This window comes from Rhamphochromis sp. 'chilingali', assembly GCF_963969265.1.
Source record: "Rhamphochromis sp. 'chilingali' genome assembly, chromosome: 18".
Taxonomy (NCBI): domain Eukaryota; kingdom Metazoa; phylum Chordata; class Actinopteri; order Cichliformes; family Cichlidae; genus Rhamphochromis; species Rhamphochromis sp. 'chilingali'.
In genome coordinates, this window is record NC_137945.1 from 24,922,120 (window position 1) to 24,934,607 (window position 12,488).

General features: G+C 41.6%; 1 protein-coding gene across 2 annotated transcripts in view; it reads right to left on the reverse strand.

Annotated features, from left to right (window-relative positions):
- The window catches only part of mmp16a (matrix metallopeptidase 16a (membrane-inserted)), a 75,151-nt gene that overhangs the window by 27,170 nt on the left and 35,493 nt on the right, over positions 1-12,488 (reverse strand). The gene's annotated exons all lie outside the window — the stretch shown is intronic.

Consider the following 12,488-nt stretch of genomic DNA (forward strand, 5'->3'; position numbering starts at 1 on the left):
CCTAGCTGTCAGACACAAAAAGTTATGGTTTACCGTTATGCATGAAAATGTAATAGCAGTTAGACAAAGGTCGGCTGGAGTTTAGAGTCAAACTGGTCAAAAACAAAAAAATATGGGGTGAGCACCATCACCTCGCAGCAAAAAGGGTATGCTCTGGATACTCTGGCTTCTTCCCACAGTCCAAAGACAAAGATGGGGTTAGGCCAACTCGTGACTCTAAATTGAGCTTGTCTGTCTGTGTTAACCCTGCGACAGACTGGCCAGGGTGTGCCCTGCCTCTCGTCCTGCGATGCTAACCTGGATTAGTGGAAGAAAATGGCTGGAAGAAAAAAACAAAAAGGATTTAATGTGTTTTGAGGGGGGTTTCTTTTGCACTCTCCAAGCTGCCATCTCTCTTCAGTTTTACCTTTGCTTTTTTTTTCTTCTCCCCCCTTATCGCAACAAGACTCAGTGGGGATAAGCATCACTTATTCATTGGTGTTCCTACGAAAGTGAGGCACTTATCTGCTGCAAATCTGTCACATGAATAACGCTTCAGCAGATACAGAGACTGAGATTTAGATCTCTTCATCGCAGGTACAGTGCGATACTTAGGAATTTACGGACAAGGCTACAACAGAGAAACGGGTTAATTGGGACCTCATGAATGATATTTGACTGTATAAATGTCAGCAGGTCTTTATAGGCGTGATGGAAAGCTCTTGCGTTAATACCCAGGTTTTCGCTGAAACAGCTTCGGGTTTCAGTCCAAGTCGTCCAATGAAAATAGATGGCTTGTAAAAGTTAGAGAAGTGTAGAAATTGAGGCAAAATTTATGCAAGCTTGTAATATTGAACAAGTGTCTGAAGATGTGGTTTATAGCAAATAAAGAGAGGCAGAGAGAAAGAAAGGAGATAAAGAGGAGAGAGATACAGCTAAGTGATTCAGGAATTATTTGAGGAGGAAATCGGGCGAGCCAGCTCTGCAGCTGAAGATCTTCCACCCCCCGCCCGAGTTGTTTCCTGGGATAGCAGCGGAAGCAGAAGGGTAAGAGTGAACAATTAAGTCTAAAAAAAAAAATGAAAAAATCAAATTAATTCTATGAAAATAGCCGGTAGAGTTACAGCACACAAATGTGATGGTGGTCTGTGAAGAGATTTTGATCTTAGTGTAGCTGTACACGTGCTTGCTTGATTTACCCACACTAACTGGCATCATTTCTGACTTCATAAATCATATTAATAACTCACTGACCGCATCAGCACTCACTGACTCACTGACCTCTTTTTCTTTTCTTACCAAAAAAGACTTGAAGCTCAGAGGAGTGTTAAAAAAATGTGTGTAGCACGTTTTGACATCATATGTGAGTAAAGTGGAATTATTGACTGTATATGTAATATTAATGCGACTACATTTACACCAGATCTCTGTCACCTCATCGTACCTGATCCTTAGTACCCAGAAGGTTATTAGTAAACAAGTAAAGGTTTATTTATGTGGAACTTTTCACAGACTAGGCAGTCACAAAGTAAAAAATATTGACTGTAGTAAGTTGTCCCAGTATGTATGTATGTATGTATGTATATATATATATATATATATATATATATATATATATATATATCATAGACTGTTTTATTGAGAAATACAGTATATGAGAGCTATTGCACAACGAGTTCTGACACTACAGATGCTCAGGTCATCAGTTGCACGACTTAAGTGAAGAACTGTCTCTGTCGTTTTCCGTCTCCATCTCGTTCCATCGCTCAATCTTGAGTCAGCCTTCCTGCCTCCCGGGTCCCTCTGAGGTCAGTGTCGTCGCTTTGACTCGGCTGCTTATGTAAGTCACGTTGTGTTAGATGGGGATGTCCTGTCGACCCCGGGGCCACAAACAAAGCTAAGGCAGTTTGTACCGCCTGGCTAATTATCAGCTGGAAGTTACAGAGAGCCCAGAGAGAAAATGGTGACGCCTAGACAGACGTGGGTAGATGAAGAGGATGGAGCCAGATGAAAGAAACAAAGAGCAGTGCACAAGGAGGGAAACCAAGCGAGATGAAGGTGAGAGAAAAAGTTATAGAATGGGGAAACAGAGGGGGGGAGACAAAGATTTGATATAGTGGATACATAGAGAGATAAAAAAGGTGAAGTAAACCAAGGAGAAAGGGCGTTTGGAGTGATAGCTACATGAGGGAAACTGGGGGGAGAAGGATGATAAAAAGAAATAGAAAAAACCTGAGGCGAGGAAAACGATAAGGTTCGGGACAGTGTACTATCGTGTAAGAGTGCTCCAGTATTCGTTCAATCACAGAAGACGAAAATGATGAATTACACGACTCCAACCTCTGACCTTGGCATATATAACATCGCTCTACTGTCAGTGGCCCAATCGCAACCCCAAACACAAAATAATAACGCAGAAAATAGAGGATGCAGTTGAAGAAAACAATGGCAGGAGATGAAATGCATTACAAATCTGTGCAGGGTTTGTGCGATAATCCACAGAGGGTCACAGTTTTTTTTGTGCTTCTTTTTTACTGTACAAATCCCAAACGCCACCAAAGGACCAAGTTTTCAAAAACACAGCATCCCCTGTGACTCCTAACTACACATCAACATCAAGCTAGTGAAAGGTGTCAAACAAAGCAATTACAACTCTCACTTGTTTTATTACAGTGAAGAGGGCACCCAGCAGAGATGAACAAAATTCTAACTCCCCCACCCTTTCTTTAGAAAACACAGCTGTTATTGTGCCGTCCGAGTGTAAGCAAGCATAAGCACTCTCTTTGTCTCAGGGGATCACAAATGTTTCCTATTGTTCAGCTCCCACAGCGCCCTGAATGGCTGACACTATGATTTCAAGAGTGGTGTTCGAAGAAGCAGCACTGCACAGTAAAGTAAATGCAAAAGGATGTTAATTGCCACCTCAGGAGCGTCTCTGGTGGATTGACAGAGCACAAGAAACAAGAGCAAGGACACTGGTTCCTTGGTTTCATACGGAAGTCTCAGCAGAACCTAAAGCAGCCCTCACCAGTTTTTTTTAAAGCCTTGTCTAAGCCTAAATTGTAGGTCCAGGTCTAAGAAGTTAACCAAGGAAGTGTGACACTGAACCTGCGCAATTATGAAGTAAGAAAAACACTGTTTTAAACAAAAGAAGCTAAGCGTACGTTAGCTCATCCTAGCTGCCATCTCTTGGCTGCATAATCCCTTCTGGTTCCTTTGCTTTTTTCTACTGACTTTAACTGTTTTTACATTACAGTCAAACTATTCATCAGTGTTTAGCTATGACTTTTAGCTAACTACTTCAGTTCCTTAAGCACTACTGTACTGTTAGTTAATTATTAGCTATTTTAATAGTTCAGCTATTTGTGCATGACTTTAGCTTATTATTATTTTAACTGTCTGTGCATTATTTTAGCAAAACGTGTCAACTGTTTATTCAGTGCTGTTGCAGTTCATTACTTCTGTTGTTTATGCGTTTATGTGTTTATTCAGCTCGTTAGTCATTAATTCTTAGCTAATTATTTGCTAATTTTAACTATATATTAGTATTCAACAGTTTAAGCATCACCTTTAGGTGTTTTAACGATTTATGCATTTCCATCAACTAGCTGTTACGTGACCTTTAGTTGACTATTTCAATTGTTTATCCATCATTTTTATGTTTCTCCATTAAATTTTAACCCATAAGTTTATGACTTTATACTTTAACTAAGAATTGTTAGAACTATTTATTTATCAATTTCTTACAATAAAATCAGTAGCTATGTGATGTAGTGGTTACTACATGTTTCATGTGTAAGGTGACATTATCAGACAAGACTTTAACCATTTAATCATTTCTCCCATCCATAAAGACTCAAACAGAGCTACATATACTTTCAACAACTGCAATGGAGACCCAATGAGGTACTGATGCAGGGTGTACTGTGTCATCAGCCTTCATGAACATGTAAGGTAGAGAGAGGATACAATCGCATTGTCAAGTAGCTGTACTAACAAAATTGCGTTTGTGTCAAAATACTAGTCATGCAGACCCTTAAAGATGCTAACCTAATAAGGTTTATTAAAAAACCTTAGCCTTTTAAAAAGTGCTTGACTAGAACAGGTACAGTTTACTGTCTGAAAGGAGGAAAAAAAACAGAAATCAGCTGTTGTCCTCCAGCTGGGGTGAAGTTCACGATACCGACACAGGATGCTGTTTGTCCAACTCAGTACGTCACTGGAAACAAGAGAAGCCCTGACAGGGAACCAAGCTGGAGATATGCGAGTCCACAGAGGCAGCAGAGAAAGTAAAACCGAGTGTGAGTCAATGAGAGCACTGGCTGTCCAGGAGTACTATGCTGTGCTGACAAGCTGCCAGAGGATCTCAGCCCAGTGATTCAGTGCCTGGCTCAGAGGGCCTGGGGCACGCAGACCTCTGCTGGCTGTCAAGCCAGAGCTGTGCGCCTGATTTGACAGAGTGACCATTGTGAAGAATGCAGCCAAAATACAATAGCTGCATTCTGCTCACTTCACATTCACACCCTCAATACTTCCAACACACCCTCGCAGGACAATACAGAAACACGCTGTGCGCCACTCTGTGCATTTCACCAAATCAGCTCACAAGTATTGCAAATACAAACACTTGAAAACAAGATTTCAAAGCATCAGACTGAAACTTTTGCCCCATGCTGGTTTCTTGTGGGTACAATTTACAAATAAAATGTAACACCACTCTTCCAGTACTCAATTATATAACAGAAAGAGACTGTTTAGTAGCCAAAGTAGCCACAACACAATCTGAATACTGTTCGTAATGATGAGATGAGCTGCTTTCATATTTAAAAAACACTGCAAAGAGCAGTGGAAACTGATTAACCTCCATGTTAGTGTTGTTGAGTTATTCAAACACTCCTATAGTCTAGCCTTTCTCTTTGTCTGTCCTCTCTCTCTAGGTTGTAGACACCCTGGCTGAGCAACACTTGTGCTTTTGAATCTATTACCCTTAATTCTCACAAGCGTGTCAGAGAACAAAGCCCAGCTGACGTGAGCAACATATGTACACTAGAGTAATTATTTATTTACAGACTGCTACAGACTGAAATTCGGTGTTGGGAACATTGCCAGGGATCCAAAAAATTGGCCGTTCCAGTGGACTCAAGATAAATAAACCAGCTGAAAGGAGGAAGAAAAAAACAAAAACGCTGCCAAAGAAAAACATCTTTTATTCGTGTCATGTTTATCTCTGTGCAGCACCTGTGAGTGAGACGGGGATGCGTGTGTATTTTCATTGTGATCATTAATCATTAATAATGCATTTGCCATGGTAAGTGCAGCGATGGTGTATGCATGTGTGTGTTTGCACATCCTTTGGCGGTCTGTTCCTATAGACACTGCAGGCGGCAAACAGCCATGAAAATGGTGCAAACAAGTTTCAGACCTCGCTTTGCAATTTGAAATAAAGCTAAAAAACACTAGAAAAATACTGGCTGCATCAGCATGCCTACAGTGTTTTAAACATGCCCTTCTTGTAGCCTTGCAGGTAATCACAATTCCTGATTAAAGAAGAAGAAGGCACAATAGTCGCTTTTGCCATCCCTCTGCATATTCACCTGACGCTCTTCTTTGTCTTATTTTACACACTTTTACACATGCCCGAGTGCATTTTCTAACTTTTTTTTCCAAGTAGCTGTTGTGGTGGTCCTCAGTGTCATCTAACTGTTTTGTATCTGTCGTCCAGCAGCTGGACAGACTCCAGCACCACCATCTTGGACTGCAGCTGGAGACTAGTCCTTGCTCTGCTCTGGAGGTCTGCTGCGAGCTGAGGGCCACTCCATCCAGAACCTGAGGCAGATGGAGAGCCGATGCCACAGCGCTGAGCTCACCGAGGCTGCAGACCAGAACAAGGTCTTAAATCAACAGTTGCACGTCAAGACGGTGGAGCCCGTCCACAGGACCAGGAACTGGCTGGAGAGGAAGTTGTCATGTAGTTTATAATAAATGATTAATTCAATTGTGAAAGCAAAGGTACACCCAGCTGACTATTACCACAAACAAGGACTAACTCTGTGGCAAACACTGAAATCCCCATCATTTATTTAATGCCTTACACTTCAGCTTGGCACCTCCCTTCCAACTCAGTCAGGCCTAACACTTCAGCACTTTCAGTTCACCTGCTGCAGCATTTTACCTTCTTCAAAAGTTTGGTAACAAAGCCTGAGATGCACTGATGCACGAGCCATCCTAAAACATACCCACACATTACAAAAAAACCTCCCCTGAGAAACCCTGATGGCGACACGGCTACTCCCATCCTTAAAATACAAAGAAAATGTGCACAGCACATCAGAGCAGACGCAAGAGGTACTGTTTCAAGAGTGTCTTCAGAACAAAACGAACCCCGGCCAGGTTTGTTTACACTTTTTGTTTACCGAGGATTATGGGTATGAGGTTATGACAGCATCTGACTGACTTGTGGGAGGGCGAGCCTCCCGAGGTGTGCGATTTGTTTGCCTCTGAGAGTGTTAAGTGTGTGCGTGAGCGTATTCATGTGTGGGGGCAGAAGAGAGCACAGCCACCCACGTAGAAGTTTATCCTGCTGTCAGTAGGCAGCCGTCTATTTCTAGTGGCAGCCATAGTGGGCAGGAACACGTGGTGATCTCTCTGCTGTCTTTGTCTTTCTATTTCATTTTCTTTGGGAAAAAGTGGAAAAACTATTCGGTGAATGCTTTTTTTCCCTCTTCAAACAGATACATAATATTCGGTGTGCTAAAGATACTGCACCTGGCAAATTCAAGAACTAGTAAAAAGAAGATCCAGAGACGAGGTGGCTACATAATCTAACGCCTGTATTACAGCCCATGGTTGTAACAGTGCAGTGCAGCTTTCATGGCATTCTTTAATTACTTGCTGTACATTAATCTGTCAGACTAAAACAGATACAGGATCCCAGTCCTTTCTGTCATATTGATGTCTCCGGTGGCCTGACTTTAAATTCAGAAGTGGGCTGGACAAAATGAAGACAAATGCTTTAATTTGCAAACGTTATTTTCTGCACTTAACTCCGCTTATATAAGTGACACGCTTTTGTAAAACAAGACAATTAACTTGAGATTTCGCTGCATTATTAGCTCCTGTGTGCCACATTCACCCAGTGCCAACTTCCTTCCAGCTTTATTGTTGCCTGAGAGCCAAAGCCGGGGGCATAAAACCCCATTAACCTCTTACTTTTTTCTTTTAACATACTCATCTGTATGTATTACATCACATTTCACAGATATGCCTCGCACAGTGTTGTGTATATGCATGTATTCGGTTATATATTATTCATCGTGCTCCCAGGCAACCGTTTCAAACCATACTGTCAAATCATTCCGTCCATGATGCAAGAGACAAACTGCCTCATATGTAGCACCACTGCACTGGGTTTGTATATGTGTGTGGACATTTCTGTTCTTCTGTTTTACAGCATGTGTCCTCCCACAAACCTAGCAACCCAGCCATCGATACAGTTCCTACCACCTGCCCAAACAGCCCTGTTTGATGTCCTCGAGATTCACGAGTACACGTGTTTCCAGTAAAAAGATAAAAATCTATTCCTCGGGTAAGAAAAAAAGAACCCACATCTGAATCTCCCCATTTATTTTCTCCATCTGGGAAATAGAGAGCGGCAGCAGGAGAGCAGGGGAGATAGGACAAAGACAGAGACTGAAGGGCACAGGAAAGATTACAATTCTTTATAGAAACTGGCAGATGATGAAGTGCAGTTTTGTGAGTGGGACAACCTTGAAAGAACTTTTCTGGACTATCCTGTAAATATCAGACATAAGTTGTGTAATTAAAAAGAAACAGCCCCTATTAACAAAACAAAACAATACAGAAGGAAAAAAATAAACTGATGAATTTTCATTTAACTAAATATTGCTGAGAAAGGCTAAAATGGTCATTTTACACCATTAGGGCTTCAACGCTAATTCAAATTGCACTTGCGAGTTAATGGCTTTCACAGTATTTCACATTATTAGCGATCCTGAGGAAACAACACTTTTTTTTTCCTGAGACTTTCAGAGCTGCGTCTGGTTCCAGTACAGGAGTATGCTGCCAATTAATTTACTCGTTTACTTGAACAATGCACTGCAGAGCACCAGAGCCCAACGAGAACAGACTTTGATTCATGCTGGAAATGGACCGTGAAAGCCACTGTCCTTTGCTTCGGCGTACAGTGCTCCGTGTTTTAGTCAGCAACGAGCCTCTAGTCTATCCGGTGAAGTCAGTGGGACACAAATCAAAGCATCCAAAGGCTTAATCAATGTTTCGTCTCTGGAGGACGAGGAACCTCTGGAGGAACCCGGTGAGTTTGGCCTGGAACCAGGAACGGGAGGTAAAATAAGATCCAGGTAAATAATTTGACCCTTTAAAAAAAAAAAGCAGCTGCTCAAGGGAGAGAAAATGAAGAACAGGTTTCAGATCATACCTCATTTCATTTCAGATTTAGAAGAAATAAAACAGCTGAGAAAATGCTGGAAATCTGTGCAGGCTTACCCCGCCTCCGCAGAAGATCCATCAGGAACCAGAGTTAAGCAACCTTGGGGGGTGGGGCCTACAGCACTAAGTGTTAATGATTGGTCAAGTGATTTGATATTCAATCAATTAGTTGGTCAGAACTGGTTTACTTGCTTTAGGCCTAGCATTTTAAGTGTTGGGTATTTGGTCAATCAACTTTTTGATTTATCAATAATTATGGAAAAGATGCTCGGTGTAAAATGAATGTAAACCAATTATGTACATTTCATTTGATCAGATTCCTTAATCTGACGGCTGTAATTTTTTAGATTGTACTTATATGACAAAATTACATGGAAAAAAAGTTAAAACCTTGACCCTATAAGACCAAATGTATCATATGGGATACGGTAGTGTTTGTGTTTTTGTGACTTTCTGAGACTTCTACGGCATCATTTTTCACCCTCCTCTAAAACAATCTGAATAATCTGCACAATACTTTACCACACATACCAAATTAAAACTCATATGTGCAAATTACTATTTCATTTTGTTTCTTTTTTGACAAAAGGTTCAATAAACACTCCATTCTCAAATAGTTTTTTGGAATTTTTGCTGAAATATTCTGGAAATTATTGCATGTTTTAAGGACATAAAGTCAGCATTTCGGACTTAAATATTTTTTCGAGTGTCAAACTCACACTTCGCTTTTAGGGAAGAAAGCCACTACATGTCACTTTTAACTAACAAAGTTATTTATCAAATGAATGACTTTACGCCCTTTCCTGCTCTGAAGTAAACAGGCAAAGGAATCCCCGAGCCAGCTCCTGACATCACAAACCTGAGCCAGCCACAAAACACAGAGGAGACGCCACTTTGGAAATTAGACCAAATTACGAGGGAAGAAAAATAGAAATACATCACTTGCTGGAGTGGAATGACAAATCCAAACATGCTGCAGGAGACTTAAAAAGAATAAATAAATAAAAACCCGATAAGAAATCTAAAATAAGACCATAGGAGCGTACAGACTGAAAGACCGTAGCCTGACAGCAGACAGGCCAACCTTCCCAAAACGTTGTCCAAACAACATGCAGAGAACTTCCCCATTTGGAAAAATATATATTGTCATTTTAATGTCTGGACAACGAGGCAAAATGACTCTTCAATCCCGGCAAGTGCTGCCCATTAAGCATGTTTCTGCCGCCACAGCCAGAAGGAAATATCAGCGAGTCAATCAAGCAAATAAACTGGGTTCCTCGGGTTCTGGCTTCGGGATACGCAATCACCCATATATCTGAATCATAACTGCTTTTTATTTTTGTTGTTGGATTGATTTGTATTGTAGCCATTACTATTTTAACAGCTTTATAACAGTGCTTTGGAAACACATCAAGTGCTACGCCAGCCAAACCCACTGAACCTAATGGACAGAGCCAGTGCAAGAATGAAAGCGAGGAACAGGAGAACAAGAGAAATGGGGTGGAAAAGACAGAGCGCACCGCTTCCTCCTCATCACCCAGTAGGAGTAGCCTAAAAATAAACCTGCAAGGACACCATATGTTCTTCAGTTCCTAAACTACTCTTCCTTTTCTCTCTCTTGTACTCTACCTGCTCTAACATCTCTTTTTTTTTCTATGTGTGTGTGTGTATTCTTCTGTTTTCTCATTCGTTACGGTACCCTGACTCAACAGGGGCTGCTGCACATAACAATGCCAGCTCTGCCTGCCGTGGAGACGCCTAAAAATCTATCGCCTTTCATCGTCAGCTGGTAAAAACAACAACAACAACAACAAATAAAAAAAACCCAAAATGGCATCTGCTTTGAATGCACCACTGGATAAATACCTTGGAGTACACATTGACAATAAACTGGACTGGGCTAAAAACACCACAGCACTTTACAGGAAGGGCCAGAGTCGTCTCTATTTTTTGAGGCGACTGAGGTCCTTCAACATCTGCCAGAAAATGCTGAGGATTTTCTATGAGTCTGTGGTGGCCAGTGCGATCCTCTATGCTGTTGCATGCTGGGGGAGCAGGCTGAGGGTCGCAGATGCCAACAGACTTAATAAACTGATCCGTAAGGCCAGCAATGTTGTGGGGATGGAGCTGGACTCCCTCAAGGTGGTGTCGGAGAGGCGGATGCTGTCCAAGATAAAGACAATGTTGGATAACACCTCCCACCCACTCCATGACATGTTGGTCAGTCACAGGAGCTCGTTCAGTGAGAGACTGAGATTACCGAAAAGCACCACTGAACGACACAGGAAATCATTCCTGCCTGTGGCCATCTCTCTGTACAACGCATCCACTTAACACACTGTTTGCTGCTACAACTACACATGTTTCTTTTCCAAATATTTATTTATAAGTGACTTATGTATGTATGTATGTATATATATGTATATATTGTACTATTCTTAGTTAGCGTATTGTCTGTCTTGTCTTAATGTTGGTTTAAAATGGAGCACTGTAACAAAAAATAATTTCCCCCAGGGATCAATAAAGTATTCTGATTCTGATTCTGATTCTGATAACAAGGACCAGACGTCGATGATAAACTGTTTTGGTGAATGTCATCGGGGATCTGAGCTTTCTTCCAAGACCATCAATCAAATGTGTCGATCCCGACGTCCACTCCATCAACCAACCTTCACTCGGTTATCAAGTGCCCCACTAACACCCCAAATTTTCTAATCCTCCTACCTGGAAATGTAAATTCTTGGTGTATTTTTCCTTGGCCAGGGTGTGTTTTTCTAACCTCCGGTTCATTTTTGGGGGGTAAGGGTGAAGAACATAATAATGCGCTGGAATCTCTCATTTCCTGTGTGTAGGTCTAGCCTTCATGCTGTGTTGTTACATAGTTTCCCCTGATATTAGCGAAGGCTGGAGGTCCTTGAAGACATACCAGGCCTTATAAGTCACCCTCGGGTGAAACTGGGTGTTTGTGTACAGTCATGGTATGCAGTGAAGGTGATGAAATGTTTCTTTAGTGCCAGGCTGGTTTTTTTTGTTGGTTTTTTCCCCTCAAATCCAGTCAGCCTCTCTGCGACTTAAAGTCTAAATGGAATACATCTTATCTGTTCCTGCATCAATCGCTTTTGGTTTTTCCACAAAGGAAAACACAGCGGCCTCAGCCCACGACGATGACCTCGTGATAAAGCACAGATGAGTGTTGATGCTTATTTGCCTCATCTTTCTTTTTTCCTGGTGCACAAATGGAAAAACTGTCAAAAAATAAATAAATAAGTAAATAAAACAACTTTTGCAAATGTGGTCACGGCATGTTGAGATCTGCTGAAGAGACAATCTAATCATCTCCATCTCCAGTTCTAGTTCTTTACTCCTTATCATGTGTTCATACCAAATCCCTCCAATCTTCTCCTCTTTGCCCTCCAGCACTCCCCCCCCCCCTTTTTTAAATTTATTTATTTTTCCATGATGTCTCACGCAATCCTCTTATCCTCCCGGCATAATTTTCACATCCACCCTCCGCTCTCCTTTCGATTGTACCCTATGACATCTTTAGCCCGTTCTCTTATGCCTCCATCTATCCCTGCATCTATCGATCTCTTACAGCCATTCATCCATCCATCGGGCTCTTAAGCCAGGCATTTGGGGAGTGTACAGCAGCTGCAGGAACTCCAGGAGCACTTCTCTCTGTTTTTGGCCACGGGGTTTTTGCAAAGCAGAGCAGAGATAGTAACAACACCAATTGAGAGAAAGAGATCTCCAGTATCCCACTTTAAGGTAAAATTACATAACAGCATTGCTAGCCGCACTCCAGGATGGATACACTAATCAAATCATACACAAATCATCAGGCTGCATATGTCCAATTTACCGTTTGTCCCTGTTAGAGGTGATTGTTAAGGTGTTTTAACCAGAGTTGTTTAAAGAAATCAAGCAATGTTTGTTTGAAAGCAGCACAAGAGGCAGACACGCCCTTTAAACACAGGCTTCTAGGAAAGCGATCTCACCAAAGCGCCGTGTCAAACAACCTTCACGCGCTCTTTTAAGGCACG